The sequence below is a fragment of the Trichosurus vulpecula genome, chromosome 1 (genome assembly GCF_011100635.1).
Source record: "Trichosurus vulpecula isolate mTriVul1 chromosome 1, mTriVul1.pri, whole genome shotgun sequence".
NCBI lineage: Eukaryota > Metazoa > Chordata > Mammalia > Diprotodontia > Phalangeridae > Trichosurus > Trichosurus vulpecula.
The window spans coordinates 251,724,153-251,737,402 of NC_050573.1; positions in this window are offsets into that span (position 1 = coordinate 251,724,153).

The window sequence follows — 13,250 nt, forward strand, 5'->3', positions numbered from 1 at the left end:
ATTCTGGAGAGCAATTTGGAACTATGCCTCAAGACTATAAAACCATACGTTACCTTTGATCCAGCAATACCACTATTAGGTCTGTTGGATTTTTTAAAAGGGGAAATAACCTATTTGTACAAAAAGATTTACATCATCTCTTTTTGTAGTGGCTAAGAATTTTAAATTGAAGGGATGCCCATCTATTAGGGATGGCTAAGCACATTATGATATATGATCGTAATGGAATCTTATTGTGATATAATTAATGATGACCAATATGATTTCAGAAAAATTAGGAAAATCTTATATGAACCGATACAGACTAAAGTGAAGAGAAACAGAGGAACACTGTACATAGTAACAGTAACAGTGGACAATGAACAACTCTCAATGACTTAGCTATTCTCAATAATACAATGATCCAAGAGAATCCCAAAGGACTCATGATGAAAAATGCTATCCGCCTCTAGAGAAAGAACTGATAAACTCCAAGTACAGATTGAAGCATGCTATTTTTCACTTTCTTTTTTACTTTGTTCAAATCTTTTCATACAAAAGGACCAATATGTTCGTGTTTTACATGATTGCACATATTATTTATTAGATTGATTGCTGCCTCAGGGAAAGGGAAGAGGAGGTATGGAAAGATAGAATTTGGAACTCAAAACATAAAAAAAACAAAAAAGTGTTAAAAGTTATTTTAAATATAATTGAGAAAAAATAAAATATTATTTAAAATGTTTTTAAAAAGAAATGATAAGCAGGACACTTTCAGGAAATAACTGAAAGACTTACATGACTGATTCAAAGTGAAGTGAGAAAAACCAGGAGGATATTATACACAGTAACAGCAATGTTTTATGATGACCATCTGTGAATGACTTAACTGTTCTTAGCAAAATGACCCAAAAAAATCCCAAAGGACTCAGCATGGAAAATGTTATCTCTCTCCAGAGAAAGAACTGATGGAGTCTGAATGTAGATCAAAGCATACTATTTTTCACTTTTTTGTGGGTTGCTTTTTTTCTTTATGTTTTCTTTAACAATATGACTAATATGGAAATATGTTTTGCATCACTGCACATGTATAACATACCAAATTGCTTACGGTCTGTGGGTGGGGTGAAGATAGAGAGAATTGAAGAGAATTTAGAACTTTATTTAAAAAAAAGAATATTAAGAATTGTTTTTACATGTAATTGGGAAAAATAAAATACTATTTTTTAAAAGCTTGACCTTTGGTATACCCTGTATAAAACAAAATAGCAGTGGTGTTGATGTTCTCTAGTAGAATTCAGTAGCTAATTCTTTATTAAATTTTCTTACCTTTTGGATGGTTATGATTACTTCAAATCAACTTCCCCCAATGCAAAAACTGAAGCTTAGTAAAGAAGTTTGCATGAGTGCAAGGCTTGCAAAAATGAAGGAAAAATCCACTTAGCAAGAAGGAGTAAGTATTTAAGATTAGGGTGTTAAACGATAATTTAGAACAAATACTAAAGTACTGATTTCTAGGTAAAAGGTCATGAGGTATTTCTGCAAACAGCTTAATAACTTGCATCTCATTTGAGGTGTGTGTTTGTAGGGGTGTTTTAACAAGCTAATTAAAAAGAGAACTCTATCTCATTAGCTCTGGCTTCATCTAACTTGTTTTGTAGGACAAAACTATTTATATCTTTAGAGATTAAATGTTTAACCAGCTCTCATCTTCCATTAGCTAATTAGATATTTTTAGTTGTGGCAGAATTGAGGTGAGTTGTTAATGAGTAATTTAAGTAGTTTTATTTGTAAGAGCCCTGATCTCTACCTTCTGTCCCTCCTTTTCTCTTACCTCCCCCATCTTCCTATTTGGAAATTGCATTTAAATATAGACAGTCTGAATATTTTACTAGACGTTTTAAAAAATGTATCTATTTCAGTTTTGCCACTTAGGAATTTTGATATTCCCTTTTTGGGATATTAAAAGACATGACTAACAACTACTGTAGGAAAATTTTAAAAGAAAATGATTGTTACTCATTGCTAGTTAAAATCATCAAGCTTTAAAATTAAGGAATAGAAAGTTAAGAAATAGTTTTTATTTCACCACAGGAAATGATGTCCAGTTATGTAAATAGAAAGAGTTCATTGTGAAGACAACAGAATGGATATGTGAGAAAATGAGCATGGAGTGGGGAGCTTTAATATATCATAATAGGGACAATAAAAATGTAAAGGGGAGAATTATGTATTACTTAGATAGTGACAGATTTGAGATGACAAAGAAAGGATGAAGCAGAATATAATAAATTCACAGGAGAAAGCTAGAACAGTAAGAATAAGGACTAAATAAGTCTACATGAAATAAGCATGTAGTGAAAGGAATAAATGGTGAATTAAGAAGGGAGATTTCATTTTGACTAGGGAGATAACACATCAAAAAGCACTGAAAATGAATCAAGCAAAAATATGATATGAATGAAAGAACATCCAATTTGAAGAGATGTTTAGATAATACTTTAGCAAAGAGTAAAAGAGAAGGGACGACAGTGTTTTAAGTGTATTTTGAATTTAACGTTCTGCTGTATAATAAATTGAAAACCAAAAACTGACTTGCCTTAAGGGGCAGTCCATAAGCAAAAGAATCAGACAGATTCTGCTATATTGCATTTTTATATGTGGTTGTATAGGGATTTGCATACATAGAGTGAAAATATATCCATAGAAATATTATATCGCTCACTTCTATTTAGTACCACTGCTAGAAGACAATTTTTTCAGATTTTTTTGACTTGCTGGCTCTTTAATTATCCAATTGCAGATCTGACTTGATCAATGAAATAATCAACATATATATATATATATATATATATATATATATATATAAAGTACTGCTAAATAAAGAAGTAAAACAACATCTCTTTTTACCCAGAAAAGCTTACATTCCATGGAGGGAGACAACATATATGCGTATTTTGTATTGTTAATGTTTGGACATAAAAATATAGGAGGCATATTTTTATTGTTCATCCTTAATTCTTGAAGATGACCAATGACATCACAAGGATGATGTCTTCCCTTGTGAGTGAATAGAATATAAGTGAGGCAGAGTTGTGCAAAGTCCTTAACCTCACTCTAACCTCCAGAGTCATCAAAATCCAGCAGCAACATGAAAACCAAAGACTGGCAATGTCTGCAGATGCAGGGCATGTCCTTGGGTTTTCTAAGTTGAGGCCTTTCCCATGCTTCATTTTGTCCTCAAAGCTCTTTGAACGACTAAGACCTATTTAAAAATTGAGACAAAAAATGACTTAATTTACCATCACAAAATATCAATCTGGGAGGGGAAGACCATAAAAGTTTCTGGCTAAAACAGTGAACAATTGCTATTTACAAGCAATCTAAGCCATGGAAAACTAAACAATGACCACATATAAATCTTAAAAAGTAGACAACCTAAGAGAGAGACATTAAGTAGCTTGACTAAGGAACAAGAAAAGAAGGAACCTGAAGAATTCAAACTTAAGGTGTAATCCAGGATTCCTGGAGATAGACATAAGGTGAGAGAACACTGAGGACAGCTGATACAAAGTCTTTTGGGTTGAGTGTCAAGGGTGAGGAACAATGTGTACACCAGTCTCACTTCTAATCTCTCCCAAATAAATGTGCAGTTCCATTAAATCCTGAAAAAAGTATCAAGAAAGAGAAAAAAACCATGAGATCTTTCCTATGCATAGTTTTGCTACTGCTTTATCATTTATACTAAATACATAGTATCAGGAAAATATGCCTGTTTGAAGCAAGGAGGAAAAAAAATAAACCAACCGCCTTGCCTTCATCTCAGCAAGTATGAATATATGATCCCCATATGTGAGAGTTTATTTCAGAGCAATCAAGGGGATCTGAAATATTGAGCATTCAAGTAAGTAATTATGTAACACAGATAATAATTACATTAAGCTATATAACCATGTCACCTAATTATCTGATAATTTATGTAGTAATGTTTCATGTGTATAGCACAACTTCTCTCTCTCTCTCTCTCTCTCTCTCTCTCTCTCTCTCACTCTGTCTCTCTCTGTCTCTGTATGTCTCTGTCTCTGTCTGTCAGTCTCTCTCTTTCTCTCTCTTTCTCTCCATCTATCTATTATCAGCTCATAAGCATCCTTTTTTTCTGCCACTGAAGACAGAAAAGGAAAAGTATTGATGACACCAAAGGGAGTGGTGAAGGTTGCATGGAGAGATCAGGTGTGCTTCTTTGTTCTCTGAAAATAATTCCAAATACTGTAGGCAGTATACCTCTGACAGACATGTCCAGTTTTCTTTTTTCTCATTGATCAATGAATAATGTTGTGGAAGATTACAATATGCATATAAATAACAGCGGTACCTCCTGAAGGTCATATTGCAGTTGTTTGGCCTCTAAAGAAACTCATAGACACCTGGTCAAATTCTGTTTTCAAGCTTTCTGTGCATCTGAGTATCTGTTTTTTAGTTTTTAGAGCCAACCAAACGAGTGAATCAAAGTTTTTGCTTGCTTATCTGTTTTATTTTGTTATTGGTCTATTACACACATAATCATGTACTATACTGGTTGCTATTATGTGAAGTGCTAGTCTGTGAAGTGCTGCCTCACTCTTTATTGTGTGGAAAAGACATGGTGGTCTGCAAAAGAAAATTGACATAAAGCTCAAGTAGCCTCCAAATAAATATGTTATTTTAGTGGTAGGGGGGTAAAATCCAATTAAAAATTGAATAAAAATTCATAAAAAGAAAGTTTTCAGAAAAAGAAATAAATGGTAGCCCCTTGCCTCCTGGGGTTCTCTGGGGTCTTTTCCCATCTATGTTATGTATTTTACATTGTAAATCAGTAAGTCCCATATTAGAGCCTTTAATAGACTCTCCTCAGGAGTGATGTCTATGGAACAGGTCTAGACTTAGCCTTAGATAGCCTACATCTATAGTGTGATTATTTCAAGAGATCCCAGCTTAGCCTTGGATAGCCTAAGCCGTGGGAAATTCACAAAGCACCCTTACCCTAGGTACCCCTCTGGGCCCCATGGCGAAAATGTGTTCAGAACTTAAGAACCTGTCTAAGGGCCTTATCATCAAGTGTTTAAAATCTTTGTGTCATGTATAGAATGGATATACATACAAGGATTTGAGTTGGTAATGGTCAAATAAAGAATTTTTCATTCAAACAAATTGACTTATTTATGTGGGTTCCTAGAAATTTCTCTGCAAAAGCTGATGGATTACTGGTAGAAATCTCACACAGTAACACCACAAATTTACCTCACCACAAATATACAAATATGTTTTATTGCCAAAGAGAGAGACAATCAGATGGGTGGATATCCCTAGAGTAGGGCACTAAGGCCCTATATAAGGCCCTACATAAATGCCCCTACAAACACTTTTACAACAACCAGGGCCTCAAAACCAGGAACATTTTCTGCTATCTCATTAGGGGCCTAGCCAATACCTCCCATATTCTGGAACCAACAATTGCCAGGGCTTTTGAGACCAGGAAATGAAATTTTTTTGAACACTGTGGGGCATCCTACTCAACAACAAAACAAAGAAGATATTCCTGCCGCAGTTACCCAACAATGTCATTGTTACCGGGGTGAGAGACAACCCTATGTCTCTTCCCCTAACTAAACCACCTCTACTAATGACTGAACCTCTCACAGGAGAACAGTCACATCTGCTCTCCCTCTCTACCTCATGTAATCTCTTGGGCAGGGATCCATTGTACAAATGAAGGACCCAATTTTTTTTTGTACCACAGGAGTCTATATTGACATTTTTCAAGAAAATTTCTCAGAACTCCTCTAATATTTAGCTGTGGTTGCCCCTATATCCAAGGACAGTATCATCCTAGATCAGCAAGACCCTCGCCCAGCATTGGTTCCTTCTTCATTGAGGATTTGTCATACCAGTGGAGTAGGTTTGCTCATGGAAGCTAAACCAGTATAGATTCAATCCAAAGTCAACAATCCATTTGCACATTGTGGAATTTCCAAAAAGGCTGAGAAAGGAGTGACACCTATCATCTATTTCCTCATCAAATAAGGTGTACTACTTTCTACCACTTCTCCATGAATTAATCCCATGCTACTTGTTAAGAAAGAGTGAAAGCTTATTCTCAAAGGAAACCTAAATTATCATTTTTAAAAGACTTTTGAGCTATTAATGCCTTTTTTATCACCCATTTCCTGTAGTTCCCGACCCCAGTAACTTTTATTTTGTTCACAGCCTCCATTATCACATGGTTTACTGGTGCGAATTTAATGTTTAGCCTTCTACTTTACCTCGTCTCCTGGCTCCCAGTACCTTTTTGCTTTTATATTTCAAGGGAGCCACATAACCTAAACCTTTATTTCCCAGGGCTACAGTGAGTGCCCCTCACTGCTCCCCCATACTCTCAATGACTATCTATAATGTATTATCTTTTCTTGCCAATCAACCATCCTGCAGTATGTTGATAACCTTTTACTGTGCAGAACAAACAGGAAAACCTAGCTCTAGAACCCAGTCCACCTCTTGACCTTTATTACTGAGATGGCCAAAAAGCCTTTATGTCTAAGTTATAATAAGTTCAAGAGAAGGTTTTACTTCAGGCAATGAGATCTCATTGACTACCGAACAACTCAGTAACAAATATATAGAAGGTATACTCTCTAGTCTACTACCAAATATCAGGTAAGGAGATTCCTGGGAGTCACTTGGTATTGCAGTCAGTAGTTGTAATTTTGCATCTCTTGATCGTTCTAGTATAGGACTTTACACCCTGTTCAATGCTGAAATAAAGGAATCTCCCTTCTCAGGTCTAAAGGGTTTTCTTGCCTCACTCCTTGCCCTAGGCTTCCCAGATTTCACCAAACCATTCCATTTGTTTCATCACAAAGAATCAGGAGTAGTGTCAAACTCTCAAACCAGTAAACTGCCCTATGATTTATTTCTCCCAAAAGCATGCCCAATGGTAGTGGACTTCACACACTTTGGGGCATTAGCAGCTGCCCTGCTGGTGGAGAAACCTTACCCTGAGCCATGAAACTATTTTACATATCCTACATGCTACATCTTCCCTCTTAGAGATACATAAGACATGACATTTGTCAGTCAGGTGCCAGACTACTTACAACCAGGCTCTAATAACTAATTCTTCCCTGACACTACGACTCTGCAACAACCTTAATCTGGCTACTCTCCTTCCCATAGACATAGGAGAACTATGTATATTGACCCATGACTACCTTCAAAACTAACCACAAAATTCACAGGAGGACCTGAAAGATATTCTTTTAGACAATCTTGAATTTATCCTTTTCTGCATTGGCTCTTGGAAGAGATCCCCAGATGAATCTCTTGCAGCAATCTATTCAATATTCTCCCTTTTTGCAGTCCTGGAAGCAGAAGTCCTTCTTTACTACAAGTTGCTACAGGTGGACAAAATTTAACTCTCACCAGAGCATGCCACATAGTTAACAGGGCTACCTGTAACATCTATATTGAATCTTGCTATTCATTTGGATTTTGCCATCCCACAGGTTAGAGATGGAAAAAAAACAGGCTTCAAGGGCTGCCTTCTTTTATTAGAGTCTCTTGTAGCACTCCTGGAAGCACTCCAACTCTTTTCCTAAATAGCAGTTATCCATTGCCATGTCCAAACAAAGGGCAGTGTCTTTGGGTAATAGAAAAAATTTATTCAACAGCCAAGGCATGAGCCACCTGGGAAACCTCTCCCATAGCCACCTGTCCTTTTCTTCCTATACCTCCATCTCTCTTCCTTTATCTAATCAAATTGCTCTTAATGCAACAGGACACCTTTCCAGAGGAAAAACAAAAATTAGAATCTCTGTACTGCACTCAAAGCCCTTCAGGAATTATGGTAGACCCTGATATCAAATTAGTTCATGAACTTATATTGTGCCCACTACCTAAAAACAATAACAAAATACTGGGTGTTCTGATCTCATGCTTACCAAAAACCTGCCTAGAAGGGCAAGCAAGATGAAAAAAATAAGAAACTAGGTATGTTTCCCCAAATAATTAAAATAAACTAGTATGCTCTTGTTAAGAGTCTCTTCCAGCTTTTCAGGCTTCTAATCTTAGCTGCAGTCTCGAGACTTCTATTGATGGTGAGATGGACATAGAAACCTTTGACTCAAAGAGGACTAAACTAGGCAGCTGCAATAGAGTTGAGTCTCAACTCATGGAAGCATACCCACATTCTCAGTGTCACCAACTGCTGAGATTGTGGCACTCTGCTCAGTGATGATAATACAGGGTGTTCCTAAAGTCTGGACACAGAGGCAAAAAATGCATATTTTCAAGATATGAAATAAATGAAATTTTCAACAACATTTTATTTAATCGGAATGTTAACAAAAAAAATTTGTTCAATATGATTTCCATCATTTGTGATGCAAAGGTTGATGCACTTTGCAAGATTCTCATGAACTTTATGCAATAACTCCATGTTGCTATCAATTTTAGCACATTCACTTTTTATGCGTTCAATCAAGTGTGTTGCATCTGTGATTTTCATTGAGTATACCTTCTTCTTTAGCATACCCCAGAAAAACAATTAAAGGGGCCTAAGGCCAGTAAATATTCCAAATATTTCAAAATATGCATTTTTCCTATATGTCCAGATTTTAGGGACACCCTGTAGATTCCCATCATGACCAGTTCTGCTAGACAATCAAATGGAACTCTGCTCTCCCTTTTCAAATGCACAGCTATGATTCAACCTGACCCTAATCAGAGAGAGCTTATGGTGCCATGACTACTTAGATGAATCCAAACCAACCTAAAGCAAAAATGGCCTTATTGAGTACAAACTATGAGACTGAACTTCTGTTGGGGTCATACATGTACTAGCTGGAGCAATAAAACATACCAGATGAATTTCTTGTTTCTTCATGACCAAGCTCTACTTGAAACCAACAATGTTTCAGCAGAATACAGGATGTTTGGTTGGTTGGTTGGTTGGTTTTCTTGTACTACACCTTGTACTCTGAGCTCAAATATGCAGATCTCAGTGCTCCTACTAGTTACCACAGTTTCACCAATCGTAGCCTCTAAGTGGATGAGCCATGGATACCAATTGGGTTCATTGAGAACTCTTATACATAGAGAAACCAAAGTTGAGGGACCTAGTATGGGATGGAGAAAATGTTCATGCACACTTCCAACCTTACTCAAACTATCAGCATCCTTGCTTCCTTCATCTTAGCTAGGAAATGAGAACCCTCATTAGGAATATGTACTGATACACCTCTGACCAATGCTATTGAAATTTTAACCATGCTACCTTCTGCTCTTTAACCTCTGGTGATCTAAGGGATATATGGAGCATTTAGGAGGGGGCTGAGTAAGAGTGCTGAACATGAGCATACTCCTTACTCTCCAGTGTATAGAGGGGCAAGTACTATCTTGCATGGTTGCTCCCTCCTCTTTACGTACCCATGGCAGACCCACAGTTGAACAAATAAACCAGAAAATTTGGTATGACTTGATATTGATGAAAGTAGCCCTGTTGCATTCAATGAAAGTTTCCAGTGGGGCTTATGGTAGCTTTCTCAGACCAAATTATCTGTAGTATAGAATTTAACCAAAATCCAAAAACTGACCCATGTATTAGAACACATAAACAATCATACAATACAAGGCTTCCAAGTAGCAGAAGGCCTGATCACTGTAGCAACAGTCTGCTAGCAGCTACTGTAAGGGTGTAAGACCCATCAACATCCAGCACACAGAAATCTGCCAGCGCAGATTCTTTGATCTGCTTTACTAAGGAAAGTAACTTTAAGGGGTTAACAATCTCAGTTTAAACAAACATTCAAATATCATTCGCAGTTCGGGGGTAAAAGATCAGCACCCTGAACTTCAAGGCAAATACAAACAGAAATTACACACATCAACAGACAGACCTTGTCTGATTTAAATCACAAATTCATAGTTACCAGAGAAACACCAACATCTGGGCTGCAAAGCTGGGGGGCAGTTTGCAGCTGGCCCAGACTCTCAACACTCCTGCCATGAGTGTGCCCCAAAAGTCAAAGGCCAAGCTTTCCTCAATTATATCCTTTTCAGAGCCCTGAGGGTTCTGACCTCACCCAGGCTGGGTGTGGGAAAGTTCCCCATCCCCAGTATCACATCATATACAAATCACTGAACCCCAATTGTCTCAAAGCTGAGAAATACTCCAAGACAAAAAGATTCCACTTTATCTGCCCCATTCAAACAAATGAGAAAATCATTAAAGACACTTAAGAGAAGAACAGCAAAAAGTCCCACCTTAATTACTATTGCAATCACCCTTAACAATGTTTTATAATGAATAGAAATGGGGAGGAGAGGTGCATCTAGATGCAATAGATATTTTGCAATAAAAAAATTCAACAAGTATTAGTGAGACTGTTTCCTTAAAATAACAATGTGCTCCAGTACCAAATACAAAATACTCAGTTGGACATTCAAGACCCTTTATAACCTGTCTTTCCTACCTTTCTAGTCTTCTTACTTTATTTCCTGACATATAACTCTTTGATCCAGGGACACTGCCCTGATGATTATTCCATGAATAGGATACTCTTATCACTTGGCTCTGAGTATTTTCTTTGGTTATCCCTCATGCTGGCAACACTGTTTCTTACACTTCACCTACTGACCTCCACAGTTTCCTCTAAGTCTCAACCAAAATCCCACCTTTTACAGGAAGCCTTCCTTAACTCCTCTTATTTCTAGTGCCTTGCCACTGTTAATTGCTTTCTATATATTTATTTATATGTTCTCTCCCCCATTAGATTACCAGTTACTTGAGGGGAAGGATCATTGTTTGTCTCTTTTTGTATCCCCAGTGCTTAGGGCAGTACCTGGCACATTGTGTTCAATAAATGTTTATGTATTGATTCAACAACAACAAATGAGCTGGTAATCTCTGCTAGAAACCTATTAGCAAGATTCCTTTGGTGGATGTTTGCTTCTTTTACTCATGTACAAAGAGTCTTCTGAACTTTTTGCATTTAGGTTTCTCAATGGTGCATTTCAGCAGATGTACACTGAAGAGGTTTGGGTTGAGAGGTGCTCAACACCCCAAAGTATTGACACACCGGGTCCTGCTGAAAGAATTCAACTCAAGCCTTCTCAGCCAAGGGAAAAGACAAAGTTTATTAGGGATTCACCATAATGGGTTGTCTTAAGAAATCCCACCCTTTGTGACGCCTGTTTCCACAAGCAGGCCAGATTCAAGCTACTGAATTAGATTGAATCTGAGCACCTTCATGGAGGCAAGATGGAGATTATATACACAAAGACTGTAGGAGGGATTGAGGGGTGGTCTGGGGTGACTAGAGGGGTTTAGGGAAGGACTTGAGGAAGAGTCTAAGGAGGAACTTGATGGGATTGAGATGAGGTCAGAGACTCCAGGGTGGGAAATAGCTGAAGGTTACATGGAGACATACAGACAATAGAGGGCTGGGGTAACAGAGTTAGGGTATAGATATTTTGATCAGGATTAAGTGTGGGTAAACAGTTGGACAATAGAGGGCTAAGCTAGGCAGAGACTTGGGCCCAATGATAATGCAAAGCCCATGGCCTTAGAGGAAGGCCAGATCCAGCTGGAAGACTCAAGGAGAGTTCAAGGGGGTGCCCAGAGACTGTGTTCCAGGTTCAAGGGGGTTCCCAGAGATTGTGCCCTCATCATACACAACAGTCAACAAAATGAGAAGTCTTTCTTTAAAAAAGGAGTAAGTTTATTTGGCTTGCAAAAGTAAACTACGCATTGATAACAGTGGAGAAATAATGACTTGCATCCAGATATGCAATTCAATGTATTTTTTTAAAAAAGAAAGGAAATTAGCTTCATTATATAGCTACATTGCATGAGGAACTTAGTCCTAACAATTAATTTAAATATTTAAGTATTGATACTTTTTGTTTTCACATCACCTCTATATCCCAATATAGTCATTCCCTATCCCACTCAAAGATCAATTCCTTTTTTCACAAAAGGGGGAAAACCATTCAGGTTTTCAGGGGTTTCAAGGAAACTAGCCCACATATTGGAAATGTCTAATATTATTATACACTGGTTACTCATCCATAGTTCCACCATTTGGCAAACAAGCAGGAAGATATATGCTTTAATATCTCTTCTTTGTGGTCAAGCTTTTAGTTTCTATTGTTTTATTGTTGTTGGTCTTTCAATTCCCATTGTTGCAGTAATTGCAAAAACAAACTTCTGGCATTGCTTATTCCACTTGGCTTTGTTTCTTGTAGTTCTTCACATGCTTCTCTGCATTCATCACATCCAATTTCTTTAAAAAAAATACAGTAATAAGCTACTGTATTTTTGCACTACAATTTATTCAGCTAGTCTCCAATCAATAGGGATGAGTTGTTGTTGTAGGAATTTGCTTCTACAAAAATAATACTATAAATATTTGGATTTATTTGGTGTCTTTCTTTCCATTATTGATCTCAGCAGAGTACCTGGCTAATTAATCTCTGCATCTAAGTTTGTAGGCATTTCAGTCCCTTACTTTCCAGAATGTCTTGATGAATTCCCAGCTCCACTAAGAGTGCATTTGTGTTTCCATCTTTTCACAAGCCCTCCAATATAAATTATTCTACTTTTTTGTCATTTTAGCCAAATTGTTGTCAAGTATAGAATTCATTCCTAGATAATTTATCTCTTTGGCTTCATCCAACATTAGCTAAGTGAAAGCAATTATTTCTTATTCTTCCTTTTCTGCTCTGTTCCATTGTTTTACTTTAATATTTTTTAACCAGATCATAGTTCTAATGATTACTGCTTTGTAATACAGGTTGAGCTCTGGAAATACTACTTTTACTTTGATTATTTATCTTGATATTCTAGATCAGGGATTCTTAACTTAGGATTTGGAAAGTTTAAAAAATATATTTATTTTGTTTGGATTGAAAACATATTTTTTGATTAAAAACATAATTCTAATAAAGGGTCCACAGACTTCACCAGACTGCCAAAGGGATCCATGATACAGAAAGTTAATAACACCTATTTTAGATCCTTTGTCCCTTCAAATAAATCTTGTCACTATTTTAACTTTGTATGTTTTTTGTCATTTTGGTCATACAATGTTGAGTAGATTTTCAAACTTTGCCTTTATTGTGGTTCTATTTTTTTCTGGAAACAAGAGCATATTTGAGAAATTTATTGTGCTAACAACATTTAACATCTCTGGGAAATACAAATAAACTTTAAAATGGTAGTTTCATAGAAATCTAAT